We start from the raw sequence: 18,640 nt of genomic DNA on the forward strand, positions 1-18,640 counted from the left end.
GAATGTATAGGTGCTGTAAGCTATGTAATAGTTCTTTGAAGACTATCCATTGCCTATGTACAGTCACACCTTTTAATGTATTTTCCAAATCCTCCTCAGCCAATGTGTCTCTCATGCCAACAATAATTTCCTTTCTTCAACTTTAACACACTTGCTTCAGAGTGAACTACCTCACTTTCAAACATAATGTAAAATTGTATCATATTGTAATCACTCATCCCTAAAGGTTCTTTTACAACAAGATTATTAATTAGTCCTTTTTCACTACGTAATACTAGATCTAAAATAGCCTGTCATCTAGTCGGCCCCTCAACACACTGCTCTAGGAAACCACCGCTAACACACTCTTGAAACTCGTCTTCCATAGCATTAGTGTTCAATTGGTTTACCCAGCCTTTATGCAGATTGAAGACACCCATGATTACTTTATTGCCCATGATACATGCTTCTCTCATCTCCTGATTAATACCATGCCCCACATTACCACTACTGTTTAGTGGCCTATAAACAACATACCATCCTGGAGTCACATTTACTCCTGCAGAAATGTCTGTCTGATCGCCCGACTATTGAACCCCCTATCGCCATTGCCCTTTGATTTTTCTTCCTCCCCTCCTGTACAGCTGAGCCACCTGTGGTTCCAGAAGCTTGGCTCTGGGGAAAGACTCAGAGGACTCCTGTGCTACCTGCCTGGTTTTCTTAGATTGCCTGGCAGTCACCCATTCCCTCTATGGCTATTCATTTCTGATCTGCTGTGCGACCACCTCCCTAAACATGCTATCCACGTAGTCCTCTGCCTCATGCATGCACAACAGTGACTCCAGCTGCCTCGCAAGCTCTGAAACCTGGAGCTCAAGCTTGTGCAGCTGGTGACACCTGCCAGCTCTCTGTCAGGGGCACAAGGTGAGACCACAACTTCACACATACCGCAGGATGTACAGTCCAGCTGAGCTGACCTACCATCCTGTAATCCTAAAAATTATTTAGTACGCTTAGAGTAAGTAGAATAAATTGCTAGTAACTTAATTTTACTATACGTAGGCTAACTTTATCTTACTTTGGTTTACTTTATTACTTTATTTCATTTTGGCTTCATTTAACTTTACTTCACTATTGCTCGTGTTCCTTACTGAAATCCAAGCAGTTACTTCTTTATAAATAATAAATTTTTCTAGTTCTAAACTATTTAAACACACTCCCCAACAGCAGCTTCTCACCAACCAATGAATTTATAGTTTTCCTGTGATGTCACTCGTGGATTTTTTTTTCAAACTCAGCCCGCTCCCCGGATAGAGGTGTCGCTGGAAGGTGAGTGAAGGCCCCGAGCCTTGCTCTCTATTTATCCACTGCCCAAGTAGAGGTGTTTCTCATAGGCCCTGCTGTCTCCGCTCCTGGAAGCACTTGTGTTGACACTGATGGATGCCAGTGAGATGTGGGGCATCTTAATCTCACTCCAGCTTCCCCTTTTCCTCAAGGAGTCAGCCAGGGCCCTCGGGCACTGATAGGGAGGAGGATCAGCAGTTTCACAACCTGGACCCATTCACCCAGGTGACTCTGGGAGTGTCCAGCCCATCCGAATCCCGTCTTCCTGTGACCCCAGCAGCTCCAGCTCCACAGGCCGAGGAGGGTGCCACTGTCTCATGGCAGGACCCCGAAAGCAGGCCGGGGCCCTCCAGGTTTCGCCAGCCAAGGTCATCACAGACAACAGGGCTTAGCAGTCAGCAGGTCACCTCCACCTCTAATGTGGATGTCAGGGATGCACCAAGATGCAGCAGCAGGGTTAAAAAGGTCAAGAAGATGTTATTCTTTTGAGTCATCCAAGTAAACTAAATTAATAAAATTAGGGACAAAGTAAAGTCAAAAAGATGTGTTGCATAACCTGGGCACAGGTGTTAATCACTTGTACTTAATGTTGACTATTGTATATAAACTCTCAAGAATGTCTCCTTGTCTATGGTTCCTTGTTCTGATGAGCAGTGTTCGTGCCAATCAGATGTGAAACCTTGCTTCCTGCACAAAATGAAGGCTAGTGCAGGGCCTTTTCCCCTGTGCAGAGAGTAACCTTTTGAGTACAATGGTTCTCTGGCTTCAAAGTCACTCCCCAGATTAGTGATGCATGCACCTCCATGTGGCTTGTATCACCACTACCTGGGGTTAGTGCACTGTAATGTCAAGCCCCACTATTCCCCGAGCCACGACAAAAGTGAAAAAGTTTGATCAAGCCACCAGATTGCCCCATTCTACCTAACTGTTTAGTTTAGGTTTACAGAGTATGAGCACCAGGCTTGTAAACTTAATAAATAAATAACTGTTTATTGAACAAACTGCCGTTAACCAGTGGCAAAAGAAAGAAACATGAGCTGCTAATTTCTAACACTATAACTTAAACTCTACCCCTTCTTAAATCCCTATACACACACATACAAGACATGTAAGACACACAAAACACGGATTTTAAGCTTGGGATAAACAGTTCAATAGCACCAATTCTGGAGTACAGGATTCGATAGGTTTTAATTGACGTCTTCCAAATTCCTTTCAGTTCTTGTTGATGACATGCGGTGGTCTTCCAGCACTTTCAGTATTTAGTTCACTGGTTGAGCACTTGACTTTCAATGTCTCTAACAGTGATTTTCCCCTTTGCCTCTTGACAGGGGTTTTCAGAGAGAGAGAGAGCAGATTATAGAGATATGAGGAGAAAAGCCAGCTGCTATTATTGTGAAATTACTGGAATCTTCCACACACAGGAGAAAGAGGTTTTAGGTCTTGCTCCTTTCAGGCTAACAGCTACCCCGCTGCACTGCTTTTCATACAAAACCTGATCACCTGGTCAGGAGCCAATTAAAATGCTGTTGTCAGGCAGCTCCCTTGGTCCAGGACTCCTTTCTGGCACCATCCTGTCTTTCATGGCACACTCTGCAACATTGACTGCAACATTGTATATATCTCTCATCCTGTTCTAGTGGATATGTCTTTCAAACTGCAACCATTGTAAATTTAATTCACAGTCCAACAGAAAACAAAAACCTATGTTATTTACAACAGTCCAATCTATCCCACACCACATGACCGAGTGGCGACCGCTTCAACCGCTCAACTGCATCCTGAACTCTCATCTCAGGCACAGGCATTGTCCTAACCCCCACTCCAAGGCTTTACAGTTTGCTTGGACCTTGAGAGAGATTTTTCAATGCCTACTTAAACATAATGCAAGGGATTAGGAGTTTACCCCTCTGTAAGTATCCCATGGCCATCTTTCCCACCAGGATCCTCAGGCTTGCCCAGTCGCCCAATGGTTCTGCAGCACTATAGCACTGATTTAAGTTTGAAGTGTGCATGCAAGAGGTTAACAGTAGAGGAGCAATCATTGGCACTGTCAGAAAATATTGCCGCTTGAGTGGGCACAATTGCTTGACTAGCCTGACTCCAAGCATGTCAATTGAGCTCAGGCTAAATGCTCTCAGCTGTGCTCACCTTTTACACTTCGTTGTATTTGCCCAACCATTTTCTTCCACCCCCTGTTCCAGCTTGTATTTGTGTTCAAATGTTAGTCTGTGCTGCCATGTCCCCTGTAATAACTTGACAGACTGGACAGGTTTCAACAAGAAACAGGTATTTGTTACAGAGAGCTTGCTAAATGCTACTTGCTCAATATCGGACTATCGCCATGAAGCCCCCCCCCCCCCCCACTCCCCCCCCAAGGATTACCTGCACTTTGTGTTCATTGGTCAGAACCTCCAAGAACATCACATGACCCCTGATAGAACGCAGGAGAACCAATACCTTCAGTTACTACATATCATTCCCCTTTAGTTTTTTACAGTTTCTATTTGAATATCCAACAACATATACATATGTACAACTTCAGGTGATTAAAAATTCAGTTTCTGAGGTGCTTTCCTCATTCGGTTAGAGCAGAGTGGCTCTACCGCTTGAGGCTGCCCCACAGGATCAACATGATCAGGAACTGCAGCACAAGATACATCATTAGAAAGTGGCAGTTCAGGTTAGGCAACTGTACAGAGACACCAGGAATGGTAAGTTGATCTGTCACTTCAGGAATTAATCACAGGCGGAATAGTTGGTTGTTGGAATGTCTCTCTATCACGAAGATAGTCCACGTGTTTTTGAATAATTCTGTCTTCCACTTCCATTTGGGAGGATAAGGAACCAGTCCCTGAGACAATGGTTCAAGGAACCCAACAAGGTCCACTTCTGAAATCCCACACAAATATTGTGTCTTCTGCAGTGAATGTGCAAGCTTCGCTAAGAATATTGTGATCCAATTTTTGATTACTCTAATTCCTCTCTACCTTCCCCTCTAAGTTTGGAAACACCAGATTAACCTTGTATGTAGGTGGCATTTCATCAATAATTCAGACGGTGTTGAACCTGTGGTCGAATGTGGTGTTGTACGATAACGGAAAAAAAAGCGGGAAAGTCGAATTTCTAGGGTAACTTCTGATAACTTCTTCATTCCAAATTTGATGGGGGATGGTATGGGGCAGTTTTAACATGTCTGATTCCATTTAAATTCATGAATCTCAGAAGCTCTGTACTGGTAAAGACTGTGCCATTATCAGAAACGATGTTCTCTGGTAGGTCATGTATACTAAAATAGACTTTGTATACATCCATGAATTTAGAATGTGCATCTATGATCAATAAAAGCATGGTACCTAAGAATGTTCCTACATAATCAATACCCAGGGTCGACCAGGCTACTTATGGGATGCATTGGAGCTGAAACAGGCAACTTCTGATGTTGCTAACAATGGAGACAGTGCTTGACGATGCTTTCAATTTTACTGTCAATGCCTGGCCACCAGACATAGCTTCGCGCATGCACTTTCATCTTCGATATGCCTGGATGTGCACTGTGAAGCTCTGTCAAGAGTTGTTCTCTTCCTTGCAAAAGGATGAAAACTCTTGAACCCCACAACAAGATTCTATCTTGACAACTTAACTCTGTTTCTTGGGCATGGAATGGTCTCATCTCTTCTGGCAATGGTGAATTCGACAACCCCTGCAAAACAAGGTCTCTGACTTTTGACAAAATTAGATCTCTGTTCATCCGATTTCTAATTTGTTTCGCATACATAGGCAAAGAATCTAAGAAATTTAGTACAAACGCAACTTCCTGTGACACTGGAGCATTGTTTTTTATTAACTCATGGGATGTGGGCTTCGCTGGCTGGGCCAGCATTTATTGCCCATCCCTAGATGCCCTTGAGTAGGTGGCGGTGAGCTGCCTTCTTGAATCGCTGCAGTCCATGTGCTGTAGGTACACCCACAGTGCTATTAGGAAGGGAGTTCCAGGATTTTGACCCAGATACAGTGAAGGAATTGGGATATACTTCCAAGTCAGTGACATGGAGGGGAACTTCCAGGTGTTGGTATTCCCACCTATCTGCTGTCCTTGTCCTTCTAGATGGTACTGGTCGTGGGTTTGGAAGGTGCTGTCTAGGGAGCCTTGGTGAGTTCCTGCAGGGTATCTTGTTGATGGTACACACTGCTGCTACTGTGTATCAGTGGTGGAGGGAGTGAATGTTTGTGGGATGTGGTGCCAATCAAGCAGGCTGCTTTGTCCTGGATGGTGTCCAGCTTCTTTAGCGTTTTGGGAGCTGCACTCACCCAGGAAAGTAGAGAGCATTTCAGCAACTCCTGACTTGTTCCTTGTAGATGGCAGACAGGCTTTGGGGAGTCAGGAGGTAAGTTCATCGTGACAGGATTCCTAGCCTCTGACCTGCTGTTGTAGCCACAGTATTTATATGGCTGGTCCAGTTCAGTTTCTGGTCAATGGTAGCCCCCAGGATGTTGATAGTGGGGGATTCAGTGACGGTAATGACATTGAACATGAGGGGGTGATGATCGGGTTCTCTCTTGTTGGAGATGGTCATTGCCTGATACTTCTGTGGCGCGAATGTTACTTGCCACTTGTCAGCCCAAGCCTGGATATTGCCCAGGTCGTGCTGCATTTGGACATGGACTACTTCAGTATCTGAGAGTCACAAATGGTGCTGAGCATTGTGCAATCATCAGCGAACATCCCCACTTCTGACCTTATGATGGAAGGAAAGTCATTGATGAAGCAGCTGAGGATGGTTGGGCCGAGGACACTATCTTGAGGAACTCCTGCAGTGATGCCCTGGAGCTGAGATGACTGACCTCAGCTTGGCTAGGGGTACAGCAAGTTCTGGACCACAAGTCTTCAGTACTATTGCCAGAATATTGTCAGGGCCCATAGCCTTTGCAGTATCCAGTGCCTTCAGCTGTTTATTGATATCACATGGAGTGAATTGAATTGGCTGAAAACTGGCATCTTTGATGCTGGGAACCTCCAGAGGAGGCCGCGATGGATCATCCACTCAGCACCTCTGGCTGAAGATTGTAGCAAATGCTTCAGCCTCATCTTTTGCACTGATGTGCTGTGCTCCTCCATCATTGAGGATAGGGATATTCGTGGAGCCTCCTCCTCCAGTGAGTTGTTTAATTGTCCACCACCATTCATGACTGGATGTGGCAGGACTTCAGAGCTTACATCTGATCCATTGATTGTGGGATCATTTAGCCTTGTCTATCACTTACTGCATATGCTGTTTGGCATGCTGTGTTATAGCTTCACCAGGTTGACACCTCATCTTAGGTATGCCTGGTGCTGCTCCTGGCATGTCCTCCTGCACTCTTCATTGAACCAGGGTTGATCCCCTGGCTTGATGGTAACAGTAGGTGGAGTGAGACGCGCTGTGTTTTTACCTTAGGCAAACAACAACCACACCAAGAGGATTGGCAACGGAATTAAGCGGGTTCTTTCATTTAAAGAGCTGAAACTATATACGACAATATCCGGCAGTTAGTTAACACGCTTAGTCTCTAGGACTGCTCCAATCATCTGCCCGATGTCACACCCTGTTTAGGGATAAACAGAAGTTTTAGATACATCCCTTAAAGGTATACAGCTAGCCCCTGCAAACCCTTTAAGATCTGCATTCTGCAGCCATGACCAGCTTGGCAACAATCTGAAATTCCATGGTGAATGGTCATTGAAATGTTAACTCTGGCTGGGATTTTCCAGTCACACCCATGGCAAGAATCATCACAGGTAGGATGGAAAGTTTGATGGACCAGCCAAAGGTCTGTTGATTTCAGCTGGGAATTTCCGGCCCTGCGGCAGGCAGGACTAGAAAATCCCAGCCTCTGTTTCTCTGTCCACAGATGCTGGCCTAATCTGCTGAGAATTTCCAACATTTTCTGTTTTTATTTCAGATTTCCAGCATCCAGGTTTGTGTTGCTATGGAAGTTGAGACAGCGGCCATGAAGTGCTGCATGATGGACCACAAGCGTTCTGATGGGCTGCAAGCTCTGTGCAAAGCCCTGTGCCAATTTGGAGCTAGACTCCTCCATTGTTTTCTACTGTGACAATCCTTTCTTCTTGACAGTAAATATAGGCTTTCTGGCAGGCCTGCCTATACATCAAGCATTTTTGTGTACACGACCATCAATCTTTTGATGGTGTCCTATCGAAATCCTCATCTCAATCCTCTGCATCAAAACTCAAGCCCTCCAGAAAGCTGATGCTCATGTTATTCTTTCCCTGTGACCTGGCTGCAAGTCAATCACACCTGGTGATTCATGACATGCACCTCCTACCTCAGTGCAACTCTCTAATGTTTGCACAGTGCCAGTATCTGAGCTGGTGGCTGTGAGTTTGACAGCAGATGTTAATGTTTCTTCATCATCAGTCTCTTGTTTCTCTTGCACTTCAGGCTTCCACACCCGTTCTGTACCAAGTGGCAGTACTTAGGTATCTGAAAGGAGAAAGGCACAAGGTTGGTGTGAGGGAAGGGGGTGGGGTGGGAACAACACGTGTAAACTAACCCCATCTGCAGCTTGTAAATCAGAGATTATGGAATGAAGGGGAAGTGGAATGTGAAAAGGTGGATTAGATAGGAACAAACCATTATCCTATATGGTTTAAGCCCTGTCACTAGCCATGGCCTCAGTCTTGGCTGCTCCAATGATCACCAACATTGTCTCCTCCATCAAGCTGAGGATACACAGCCGTGCCTGGCATCTGCTGGTCAGATGCTGCTGCTTCAGATTATGCCCCACCTTGTCCTGCAAGATGGAAGGAAGAGTGTCACTAAGTGTGGTGCAATGTGTTTGGGTGATGTACCTGTCACAATTGAACAGCTGAAAATGTGTGCAAGCTGTGATATGTTTTGTTTTATTCATTCATGGGATGTGGGTGTCTCTGGCTAGGCCAACATTTATCACCTATTCTCTAATTGCCCTTGAGAAGGTGGCGGTGAGCTGCCTTCTTGAACCGCTGCAGTCCATGTGGTGTGGGTACATCCACAGTGCTGTTAGGGAGGGAGTTCCAGGATTTTGACCCAGCGACAGTAAAGCAACAACGATATATTTCCAAGCCAGGAATTTGAGTGGCTTGGAGGGGAACTTCCAGCTGATGGTGTTCCCATCTATCCACTGCCCTTTTCCTTCCAAATGGAAGTGGTTGTGCATTTGGAAGGTGCTGTCTAAGATGGGTGTAAGGATTGCAGCATGGCCAACGTACTCTCCCTGTCCACCTCCTGCAACAAGCAACTGTTGCTGCATAGGGGAACTGAGGGGCCCCTGACCTCCCTAACCTGTTGCACCAGTTCCACTCCTCTTTCTGCTCAGAAACTCAAACTAGTTCCAGCACCTGCTTCAGCCAAAATGCATTATGCCTTTAAGAGCTGCAGCCTGGCTCTAGGCAGTGTTGGTTATCTTTAAGTAGTGTTAGCCTCGCATGAATTTGGGCCCCCTATTGAGTCCTGTAGTCACTTAGTGCTGGGCTGTTCACCACTATTATTTAAATCAACAGGCAGCACAAGGTTTGTGTGCTGCCGACATTACTATGAAAACACTTGGGTAATCGTGCATTGAGACACTCACACTCAATTACCAGCCTAATCCAAATTTTCCTGCTGATTGATTCATGGGATGGCAGGACTGGCATATGAGGAGAGATTGAGTTGGATAGGATTATATTCACTGGAGTTCAGAAGAATGAGAGGACATCTCATAGAAACCAATAAAATTCTAACAGGACTAGACAAGGTGGATGCAGGAAGGATGTCCCCGATGGGGGGGTGTGGGGAGGGGGGAGTCCAGAACCAGAAGTCACAGTCTGAGGATACAGGGTAGACCATCTAGGACTGAGATGAGGAGAAATCTCTTCACCCAGAGAGAGGTGAGCCTGTGGAATTTGCTACCACAGAAAGTAGTTGAGGCCAAAACATTGTATGTTTTCAAAAAGGAGTTAGATATAGCTCTTGGGCGAAAGGGATCAAAGGATATGGGGAGAAAGTGGGAGCAGGCTATTGAGTTAGATGATCAGCAATGATCATAATGAATGGGTGGAGCAGGCTTCAGGGGCCGAATGGCCTACTCCTGTTCCTATTTTCTATTTTAATACATTTTGTGATGATCTACTTTCAGCTGCTTTAATCAATCTGCATCAAGTTTCCAGTCTTAGACCTATCAAGGAATATTTTTTCAAAGAAATTATTTGAAGAGTGATATTTTTCAAAACTTATCCAATTTGGGGTGTAATTTGTACTTGAATGAACAATTGTACCCAAAGTGTAAAATCTTGGCCACTGATTTTATTTTAATTTTCTTAAATTGTAATGCAATATGTCTTGATTAAGATGAGGGATTTTTGTGCTTTATTTTATTCATTTGCAAAAGTGGATTTTGCTGGCAAAGACAACATTTATTGCCCAGCTCTAATTGCCCCAAGAAGATGATGGTGAATTGCCTTCTTCTCAACTGAGTGGTTTGCTTGGCCATTTCAGAGGCTGTTAAAAGTCAATCACATTGCTGTGGGTCCAGAGTCGCATACAGAGCAGACTGTAAGAACAGCAGATTTCCATCCCTAAAGGACATCAACGAATAGCAGATGGGTTTTTACGGCAATCTGGTCATTACAGGGTCATGTAATTTGTTTTCTACGTTCTGCATCCAGTATTAGTATTCAGTTTCTCTAGAGGCAATAACAGAAGTCATCCTTTAAGTGGATGAAATGAATTAGTGGTGTAAGAGTGGTGGGTGGAGAAATGCAATGGGGTTAGAACCCCTTTCAGGATCTCAAAATGGAAGTGCACATTGTTGTGATTATAAGAACATAAGGTATAGGAGCAGGAGGAAACCATTCAACTTCTCATAGCTGATCTTCTGCCTCAACACCACTTTCCTGTCCAATTCCCATATCCCTTGATTTCCTGTTCCCTGAGAAATCAAAAATCTATCTATCCCAGCCTTGAATATGCTCAATGATGGAGCATCCACAGCCCCCTGGACTGGAGAATTCCAAAGATTCACAGCCCTCTTTAGTCCTAAATAAGTAACCCTTTGTCCTGAGCCTTTTTTTAGATTCCCCAACCATGAGAAACAACCTTTCTGTGTCTACTCTTTCAAACTCTTCAGAATCATGCATGTTTTAATGAGGTTATTTCTCGTTTTTCTAAACTCCAAAGAGTACAAGCCCAATTTAATAGCAAAGATTGAAAAAGAGTAAGAGCTGAGACTCAAAGTGGAGATATATAAGAGGGGGAGCTAGAGTCAGAGTGGAGATTTAAAAAGAGTGGGAGCTGAAAGAGTGGAGACTTAAAAAGAGCGGGAGCTGAGAGACGGAAGATTTAAAAACAGCAGGAACTTAGAGTCAGTGTGGAGATTTAACAAAACCAGGAGCCAGGAGTTAATTTTTCAGTAAATTATAATCCAAGTTTTCGGACAATAAGGGTAAATTTAAAAAATTCAGTTAACCTCCCTATAAGTAAGAGTAGATTGACTGATTAATTAGTACAAATACTAAAAACTGAAACTAAATTTTATCACATAATTACAACCAGACCACTTAATCAGTCTAGGGGATAAAGTAAAATTGAATAATAAGGATTAGTAATTCTACACAGTTCTGAATTTTTCAGGAAATTGAAATCTAATGTTTTTAGTGAATAAGAGTTAAAACATTTCAGTTAACCTCAGGATAAAGTGATTACAGGATGATAGTTTAGGAGAAGTTGAGTAGCTGGTGAATCTTTATTTATTTAAGTAGTTAGTTTTGTTTTATAATAATTAGAGGTATGGCAGGGAAAGCTTGGATCCAGGTAGTAGGCATGTGGAAACTCCAGGCCACTTCTCGCATCCTTGATAATCACATATGCAGGAAGTGGGGTCAGATCGAGCTCTGGCTTTCAAAGCTTGAACAGCAGCTGGTTTCATGCGGCGTATCCATGAGGTTGAGAGTTTTGTGGATAGCAAGCTCATAGGTGTGGTCTCCTTGGAGTTTAAGGATATGCAGGAAGAGAGGGAATGGGTGACCTTTAGGCAGTTAAGAACGACCAGTAGGCAGTGCAGGGTTTCCTCAGTGCATCTCACTCTCCAACCAGAATTCTGTTCTGAATACTGCTAAGAGTGATGTATCCTTTAGGGAGTACAGCCAGAGCCAAGTCTATCCCACCCATAGCCGACTCAGCTGTACAGGAGGGCAGGAGGAAGATTGAGAGATCCATAGTTATAGGGGATTTGATTTTTAGAAGAACAGATAGATGATTCTGTGGCCACAGATGTGAATCCAGGATGGTATGTTGCCTCCCTTGTACCAGGGTCAAGAATGACATTGAGTGGCAGCACAGCATTCTGAAGGACAAGGGTAAATAGCCAGCAGTCATGCTCCATATTGGTACAAATAACATAGGTAAAAAGAGCGTTGTGGTCTTGATGGGAGAGTTTAGAGAGTTAAGAAAGAAAATAGCAAGCAAGACCTCAAAGAATGTAATCTCTGGATTACTTCCTGTATCATGCACTAACAAATATAGAAATAGGAGGATATAACTAGTGTGAAGACGTAGCTGAGTAGATGTTGTATGAGAGAGGGCTTTAAATTTCTAGGACACTGGGACCAGTTCTGGGAGGGATTGAATCTGTTTGGACTGAGCAGATTGCTCCTGAACAGAGCTGGAACCAACATTCTTGCAGGATTTTTTGCTACTGCTATTGAGGTCATTTAAACTAACTTGGCAGGGATGTGGGACCAGGAGATATTAACAAGGAAAAATGAGGTGCACAGAGAATTTGGAGAGGAAATAGCAATAGAGTAGGCAATAGCAAGATATTAGGGGACGGATTTTCATTCAGAATCAACACATTTCCTAACTCCGCATACCTGATTAGGGAGAAAATGCCCCAGATTTTTTGATTTTCATTCCGGGGAGCAGGTGCTAACTGGAGATGGGCCTGCTGCCACCAGAATAATTGTGGAGCGAGCAGCTAGGGACTGCTGCATACTGAGGATCCCCTGGTGCAGTGGGACTTCATCCTAGTTACAATAAGAAAAAACATAAAAAGCCCTCTAGCCCTCCCCTTTACAGCCCTCAACCCCCCCCCCCCCAGACTCCTAAGCTTCAGCTCATGCACCTCATGCCCCTCACCCTCCGCCATGGCCCCTAATACACTCCATGCAAGCCTGTGCCCCTCTATCCAGCACCCATGTCCCCTCATACCCTGAACGCCAACCTATGCACCCCAATCATCCTCATGGTCATTTATAGCCCCTATGTCAACTTAATGCCAACTTATGTGAACCCGTGCCTCCCCACCCACCACCCTTTGTCCTCACACCCAGTTCACTTAGTATCTACCATGGGCAGACCTCAGGAGCCAAAGTGAAATGAAATAAAACAAAGTTCTATAAATAGTTGTTTGGTAGTACAGAACTTGAGTATTGCTGATAAAAGAGACTTTTTTGTTGAAGTTTTTCATCTTGCACTCATCAGGACAACTTGCAAGAAAATACCAATGTCGGGGAAATAAAATATGAGAAGAGAATGCTGATTGATTGGCAAGTGGACTCTGATTGGTAGAGGTGTTCTATTATATGGCCAGGATTTTCTGTGCCCGCCAGCATCATTCGTGTTCGGTGGCATGAGCGGACAATATGGTTAGAAGGCCAAAAATTGGTTTCACGATGTCGTGAAACCAGTTTTTGATCGCCCGGTCCGCTGCATTCCCTGCTATCGGACATCAGGAACCTCATTGTAATACATCAGCATATCATGATAAGGCCAGCCTGCTGGACTCATCCTGCCCTGCTGGACCGTCCACCCACATTGATGGGAAAGCACACCGATGTGTTTTACAACAGCATATATAAGGCATGCACTTGGCAGGCTGCACTTCGCTCGGGACTTCAAGGCTTGCTGCCAACCTTGCTTCAGTCAGCATTTGCATTCATCAGTGCCAGGCTTCACATACAGCACCACATCACTTTTAGGGGGGTTCCAGGCAAGTCTCTACCTACCAGATCAGCCATATATGGGTGGCATTTCAATGGCTGCAAGGCAAGGTCTTGCTTGGGGAAGGGGGAGAAGTGGCATCAGGCAAGGGAAGAGGCTGCAGGACAAGGGCTATACTAGGGAAGTGGGCTATCCCAGGGTGTGTGTCGGGGCACATGCTGATCTGTTTGCGTGGCCTCAAGATGAGGCAGTCTCCAGAGGAGATGAGGCCAGATGGGCATGTGAGGGGATGTGAGAGAATGGATGATAATGTCCCTTGAGCTGGCAGTGAGTGAGATGCCAGTGAATGTGTGATGGGCTTGAGTGTGTGAGTTTAGAGTGATGAGATGGTTGCTATACCCTGGCTACACAGATGAGATTATTTATCCTCTATCTGCATTGGGTGGCCAACCTCTTCTGATCACCACTGCCATCACATACCAAGCTGGAGTGATAATGTAGCTGCCTGTCCTACGGCCAGAGCAGGGGTAGAGGACATCACAGCAGGCCACCATGGCATCCAAAAGACGCTCGAAGGCTGCAGTCTTCTTGCCTTTTGGGGCCACGTCTTCTTTGCTGCAGTGCTGGGCTGGTAGCACTGAGTGCAGCTGTACTTTAAATATGGTGCCTGGCATGATGAAGTGGCGAGGTGATGGCATGGCGGGTGAATGAGAGCCCACCTGCCATGGAAATAGCGTGTTTCCTGGGAATGCATAAGTAGTGCGGCAGGTTTGGGACGATGCGGCTTGAAAACCCGCCATTGTGGTCAGCGGGTAAAACGTTTTACCCACCCGCTACTACACTTCGTGCAAATCTGGGACAATTGCGCCCTATGTGTCTACTGTGGACTTAACTATATATAAAAAAACATTCTCATTGATAACATTTAAATCCCTTAAATTTATCCCTTACAAAAACAAACATTTCCTTCAAGTCCTTAATCGTTTATGAAAACATTTATTTGTATTCATAGCCAAATATCAAAGACAGCTAATCTCTTTATAACCACTTGGATCTAACAATCAAACTGTGAACTTACAGAACCCCACTGTGATCATGATAGGTTGTGAAAACAGTAAAGCAGCACTTATGTCAACAAACAGTGAAATAGCAAGTACTGATTTTTTTCAACTGCAGGTTGGATTTTCTTTGCAAAAATTTAAAGAGCCTGGGGATTTAAATGACTTGACAGCTTAACAGTTCCATTGACCTTATCGACTTTTTATACACATTCATGCTTACGCTTAGCAATCCCACAGCAGTACTTAACCTCTTCCAAAGGGCACTTTTACCTCTCCAAAAGAGATACCTTACTTCTCCAAATAATTCCACCAGCTTTAGCTTTTCCCTTTTCCTCAGATGTCTAAATCCCATGAGTCATGCTTTGGAACTCCCAGAAACGAAAATTAGATCTGTTTGACGGGAACTGCACTTTTACATGTGCAGCTGCCTTCTTGAACCATGGATATGTAAAGTACAGACTGCCCCCCATTTTCGCCCATCATATCAAAAATGGTGGGTTCAGGGGCGAGAATTCCAGAATTGGGCCTCTGGTGCAATTTTGGCTAAGGCACAGGCCTCTTCTGTCCCTACAAAAATTCAGGCCTAGGTGGGGTTAGGGTAAGAGAGAATTAAATAAGGTCTAAATTATACTTACTGAGCATGTATGTGAATGTGCAGAGTGTGGTAAGTAAGGTTGGTGAGCTGCAGGCACAAAAAGCCATGTGGAAGTATGACGCTTGAGTGATAATAGAGACCTAGTTCAAAAAAAGGCAGGACTGGTACTAAATAATTCTGGATACAAGTTGTTCAGGAAAGATAGGGAATTAAAGAAAGGAGGTGGGGTAGCAGCACTGATGAAAAAGAACATTACAGCGTTAGAGAGAGAGGATTCCCTGGAGGTGTCAAGGACAGAGTCTATTTGGTTAGAGCTAAGAAACAATAGAGGTACACGACACAACTTGATGTATTTTATAAGCCACCAATTAGTGGGAAAGATATAGAGGAACACATTTATAAGGAAATTATAGGGTGGTGCAAGAACTTTATGAATAGTTATAATTTTAATTAATTATCCTCATATAGACTGGGATAGTATTAGTGTAAAGAGCAGAGAAGGGAAAGAGATTATTGAAGTGTATTCAGGAGAATTTTCTAGATCATAGTGTTTTTGGCCCAATGAGGAATGAGATACTGCTGGATCTTGTTCTGGGGAAACAGGTAGATCATGTATCAGTGGGGGAACATGTAGGGGACAGTGATTATAGTATAATAAGATTTAGGATAGCTATGAAAAGGACAAGGACCAATCCAGAGTAAAAGTAACTAATTGGGGAGGGTCAACTTCAATGGAATGAGAACAGATCTGGCCCAGATAAATTTGAAACAAAGATTGATAGGAAAAACAGTGACGGAACAATGGGTGGCCTTTAAAGAGGAAACATTTGGGGTATAGATGAGGTACATTCCCATGAGGGACAAATAAATCCAGAGCTCCCTGGATGATGACAGTGATAGAGGAGAAAACGTGTGCGTATGACTGTTGCCAGATCAATAATACAATTGAAAATCAGAGGGAAACGAAAATAGAAATAAGAGAAGCAAAGGGAGAGTATGAAAAGAAACTGTCAGCTAACACAAAAGGAAATCAAAAAGTCTTATATAGAAATATAAATTGTCAAAGGGTGGTAAAAAGAGGAGTGGGGCCAAAATGGATATTTATACATGGAGGCAGAAAGCATTTTTGAGAGACTAAATGAGTACTTTGCACCTGTCTTTATCAAGGATGAAGATGTTGCAATGAAAGAGGAAGTAGTGAGGCATGGAAAGGACAAAAAATGATAAGGAAGTATTATTAGATAGATAGGCCAGGATTTTCCGGCCCCATCGCAGGTGGACCTGCCCCAGGTGAGGGGGCACCCCGTCTAGAAGTCCATTGACATGCGGCGGGACTGCAAGATCCTGGTGGCGGGTGGGTGCAGAAAATCCCGCCCATAGTCTTAGTTATATTTAAAGTTGATAAGTTACCAAGGCCAAATGAGATACATCCAAGGATACTGAGGGCAGTAATTGCTGAGGCACCTTCCAATCCTTCTAAGATACAGGGATGGTGCCGGCATACTGGAGAATTGCAAATGCTACACCTTTGTTCAAAAAAGGTGTAAAGATAAACCCAGCAACTATAGGCCAGTCAGTTTAACCTCAGTTGTTGGAAAGCTGTTAGAAACAACGGCCAGAATTTTCCGGAACCCTCCCACCAGCAGGATCTTCCGATCCCGCTGAAGTTAATGGACATTTGGATGGCTCGCTGTATCCGTTGTGGAAAACATGCTGTAGTGGGGCCAGAAAATCCCGGACAATAACTTGGGAAAGAATTAACAGTCACTTGGACAAATGTGAATTAATTATAAGGAAAACCAGCACAAGAGCAAATCATGTGTGTCTAACTTGCCTGTATTTATTGATGAGGTAACAGAGAGGTTTGCTGAAGGTCATATGGCTTTTGTCATGGACATGGACTTCCAAAAAGCATTTGAAAAAGTGCCACATAATAGGCTTGTCAGCAAAGTCGAAGCCCGTAGAATAAAAGGCACAGTGGCAGCATGGATATGAAATTGGCCGAGTGACAAGAAACAGAGAATGGTGGTGAATGGTTGTTTCTCAGGCTGGAGGAAGGTATATGGAAGATTCCCCAAGGGTGAGTGATAAGATCCCTGCTTTTCTTGTAAATGTTGTGTACAGGGCACAATTTCAAAATTTGTGGATGACACAAAACTTGGAAGTACTGTTAACTATGAAGAGGATTGTGACAAACTTCAAGAGGATATAAACAGACTGGTGGAATGGACGGTGAACTGGCATATGGAATTTAATGCAGAGAAGTGTGAAGTGATCCATTTTGGTACGAAAACAAGGACAGGCAATATAAGATAAAAGTGACAATTCTAAAGGGGGTGCTGAAGCAGAGGGACCTATGGGCATATGTGCACAACTCATTGAGGGTGGAAGGGTGGGTTGAGTGAAATGGTTAATAAATTAAATGGGATCCTGGGTTTTATAAATGGAGGCATAGAGTACAAAAGCAAGGAAGTTATGATAAACCAGTATAGAACACTGATTTGGCTTCAACTGGGCTATTGTGTCCAGTTCTCGGCACCACATTTTAGGGAGAATGTAAAAACATTAGTAAAGAGGGTGCAGATAAGATTCTCAAGAATGGTTTTAGGGATGCAGAACTTCGGCTGTATGAATAGATTGTGGTTGTTGTCCTTCAAGAAGAGAAAATTAGGAGGAGATTTAATAGAGGTGTTCAAGATTATGAGAGGTCTAGACAGACTAGAAAGGGAGTAATTGTTCCTGTTGGTGGAAGCGTAGAGACTCAGAGGACACTGATTTAAGGTATTTGGCAAAAGAAACATTAGCAACTTGGGAAAAGCTTTTTTATGCAGTGAATAGTTAGGATCTGGAATGCACTGCCTGAGAGTGTGGTGGAGGCAGATTCAATTGGGGCCTTCAGAAGAGGATTGGATAATTAGCTGAAGAGAAAACATTTGTAGGGCTATGGGGAAAAGACGGGAGAGTAGGATTAGGTGAATTGCTCTTGCAGAGAGCCGGCACAGACATGACAGGCTGAATGGCCTCCTTAGGTGCTGGATAATTTACTCAGCCTCTTATCAGAGGACAACTGTGATCCCAAGAACCAAGTTAGTGAAATTTTGCTCTACTGCCTACATGGCAAATATATCGTTCCTTAGATATGGCAAATATATCGTTCCTTAGATATGGCAAATATATCGTTCCTTAGATTTGGCAAACAAAACTGTGCACAGTACTCCAGCTATGGACTCACGAAAGCCCTGTATAATTGTAGCAAGATGTCTCTATTCTTGTACTTCAATCCCCTTGCAATAAAGGCCAACATGCCATTTTCCTTGATAACTGTTTGCTGTACATGTATGCGAGCATTTTTAGTTCCCTGTATGAGTACACCCAAGCCTCTCTAAACATTAAGATTTAAAAGTTTCATGCATTGTAAAATATATTCTGCTTTTTTATTCTTACAACCAAAGTGAATAATCTCACAGTTCCCCAGATTATATTCCACTTGCCACATTGTTGCCCATGCACTTAATCTGACTTTATCTATTGGCAGCCTCTTTGTGTCCTCCTCACAACTTACATTCCCTCCTAGTTTTGTAGCCTTAGCAAACTTAGGTACATCATTCTCAGTCTGTTCTTCTAAATCATTGAAATAGACTATAAATAGCTGAGGCCCTAGCACTGATTCTAGCAACACTCCAATAGTCACAGCCTGCCAA

Source organism: Carcharodon carcharias, chromosome 12, assembly GCF_017639515.1.
Source record: "Carcharodon carcharias isolate sCarCar2 chromosome 12, sCarCar2.pri, whole genome shotgun sequence".
Classification (NCBI taxonomy): Eukaryota; Metazoa; Chordata; class Chondrichthyes; order Lamniformes; family Lamnidae; genus Carcharodon; species Carcharodon carcharias.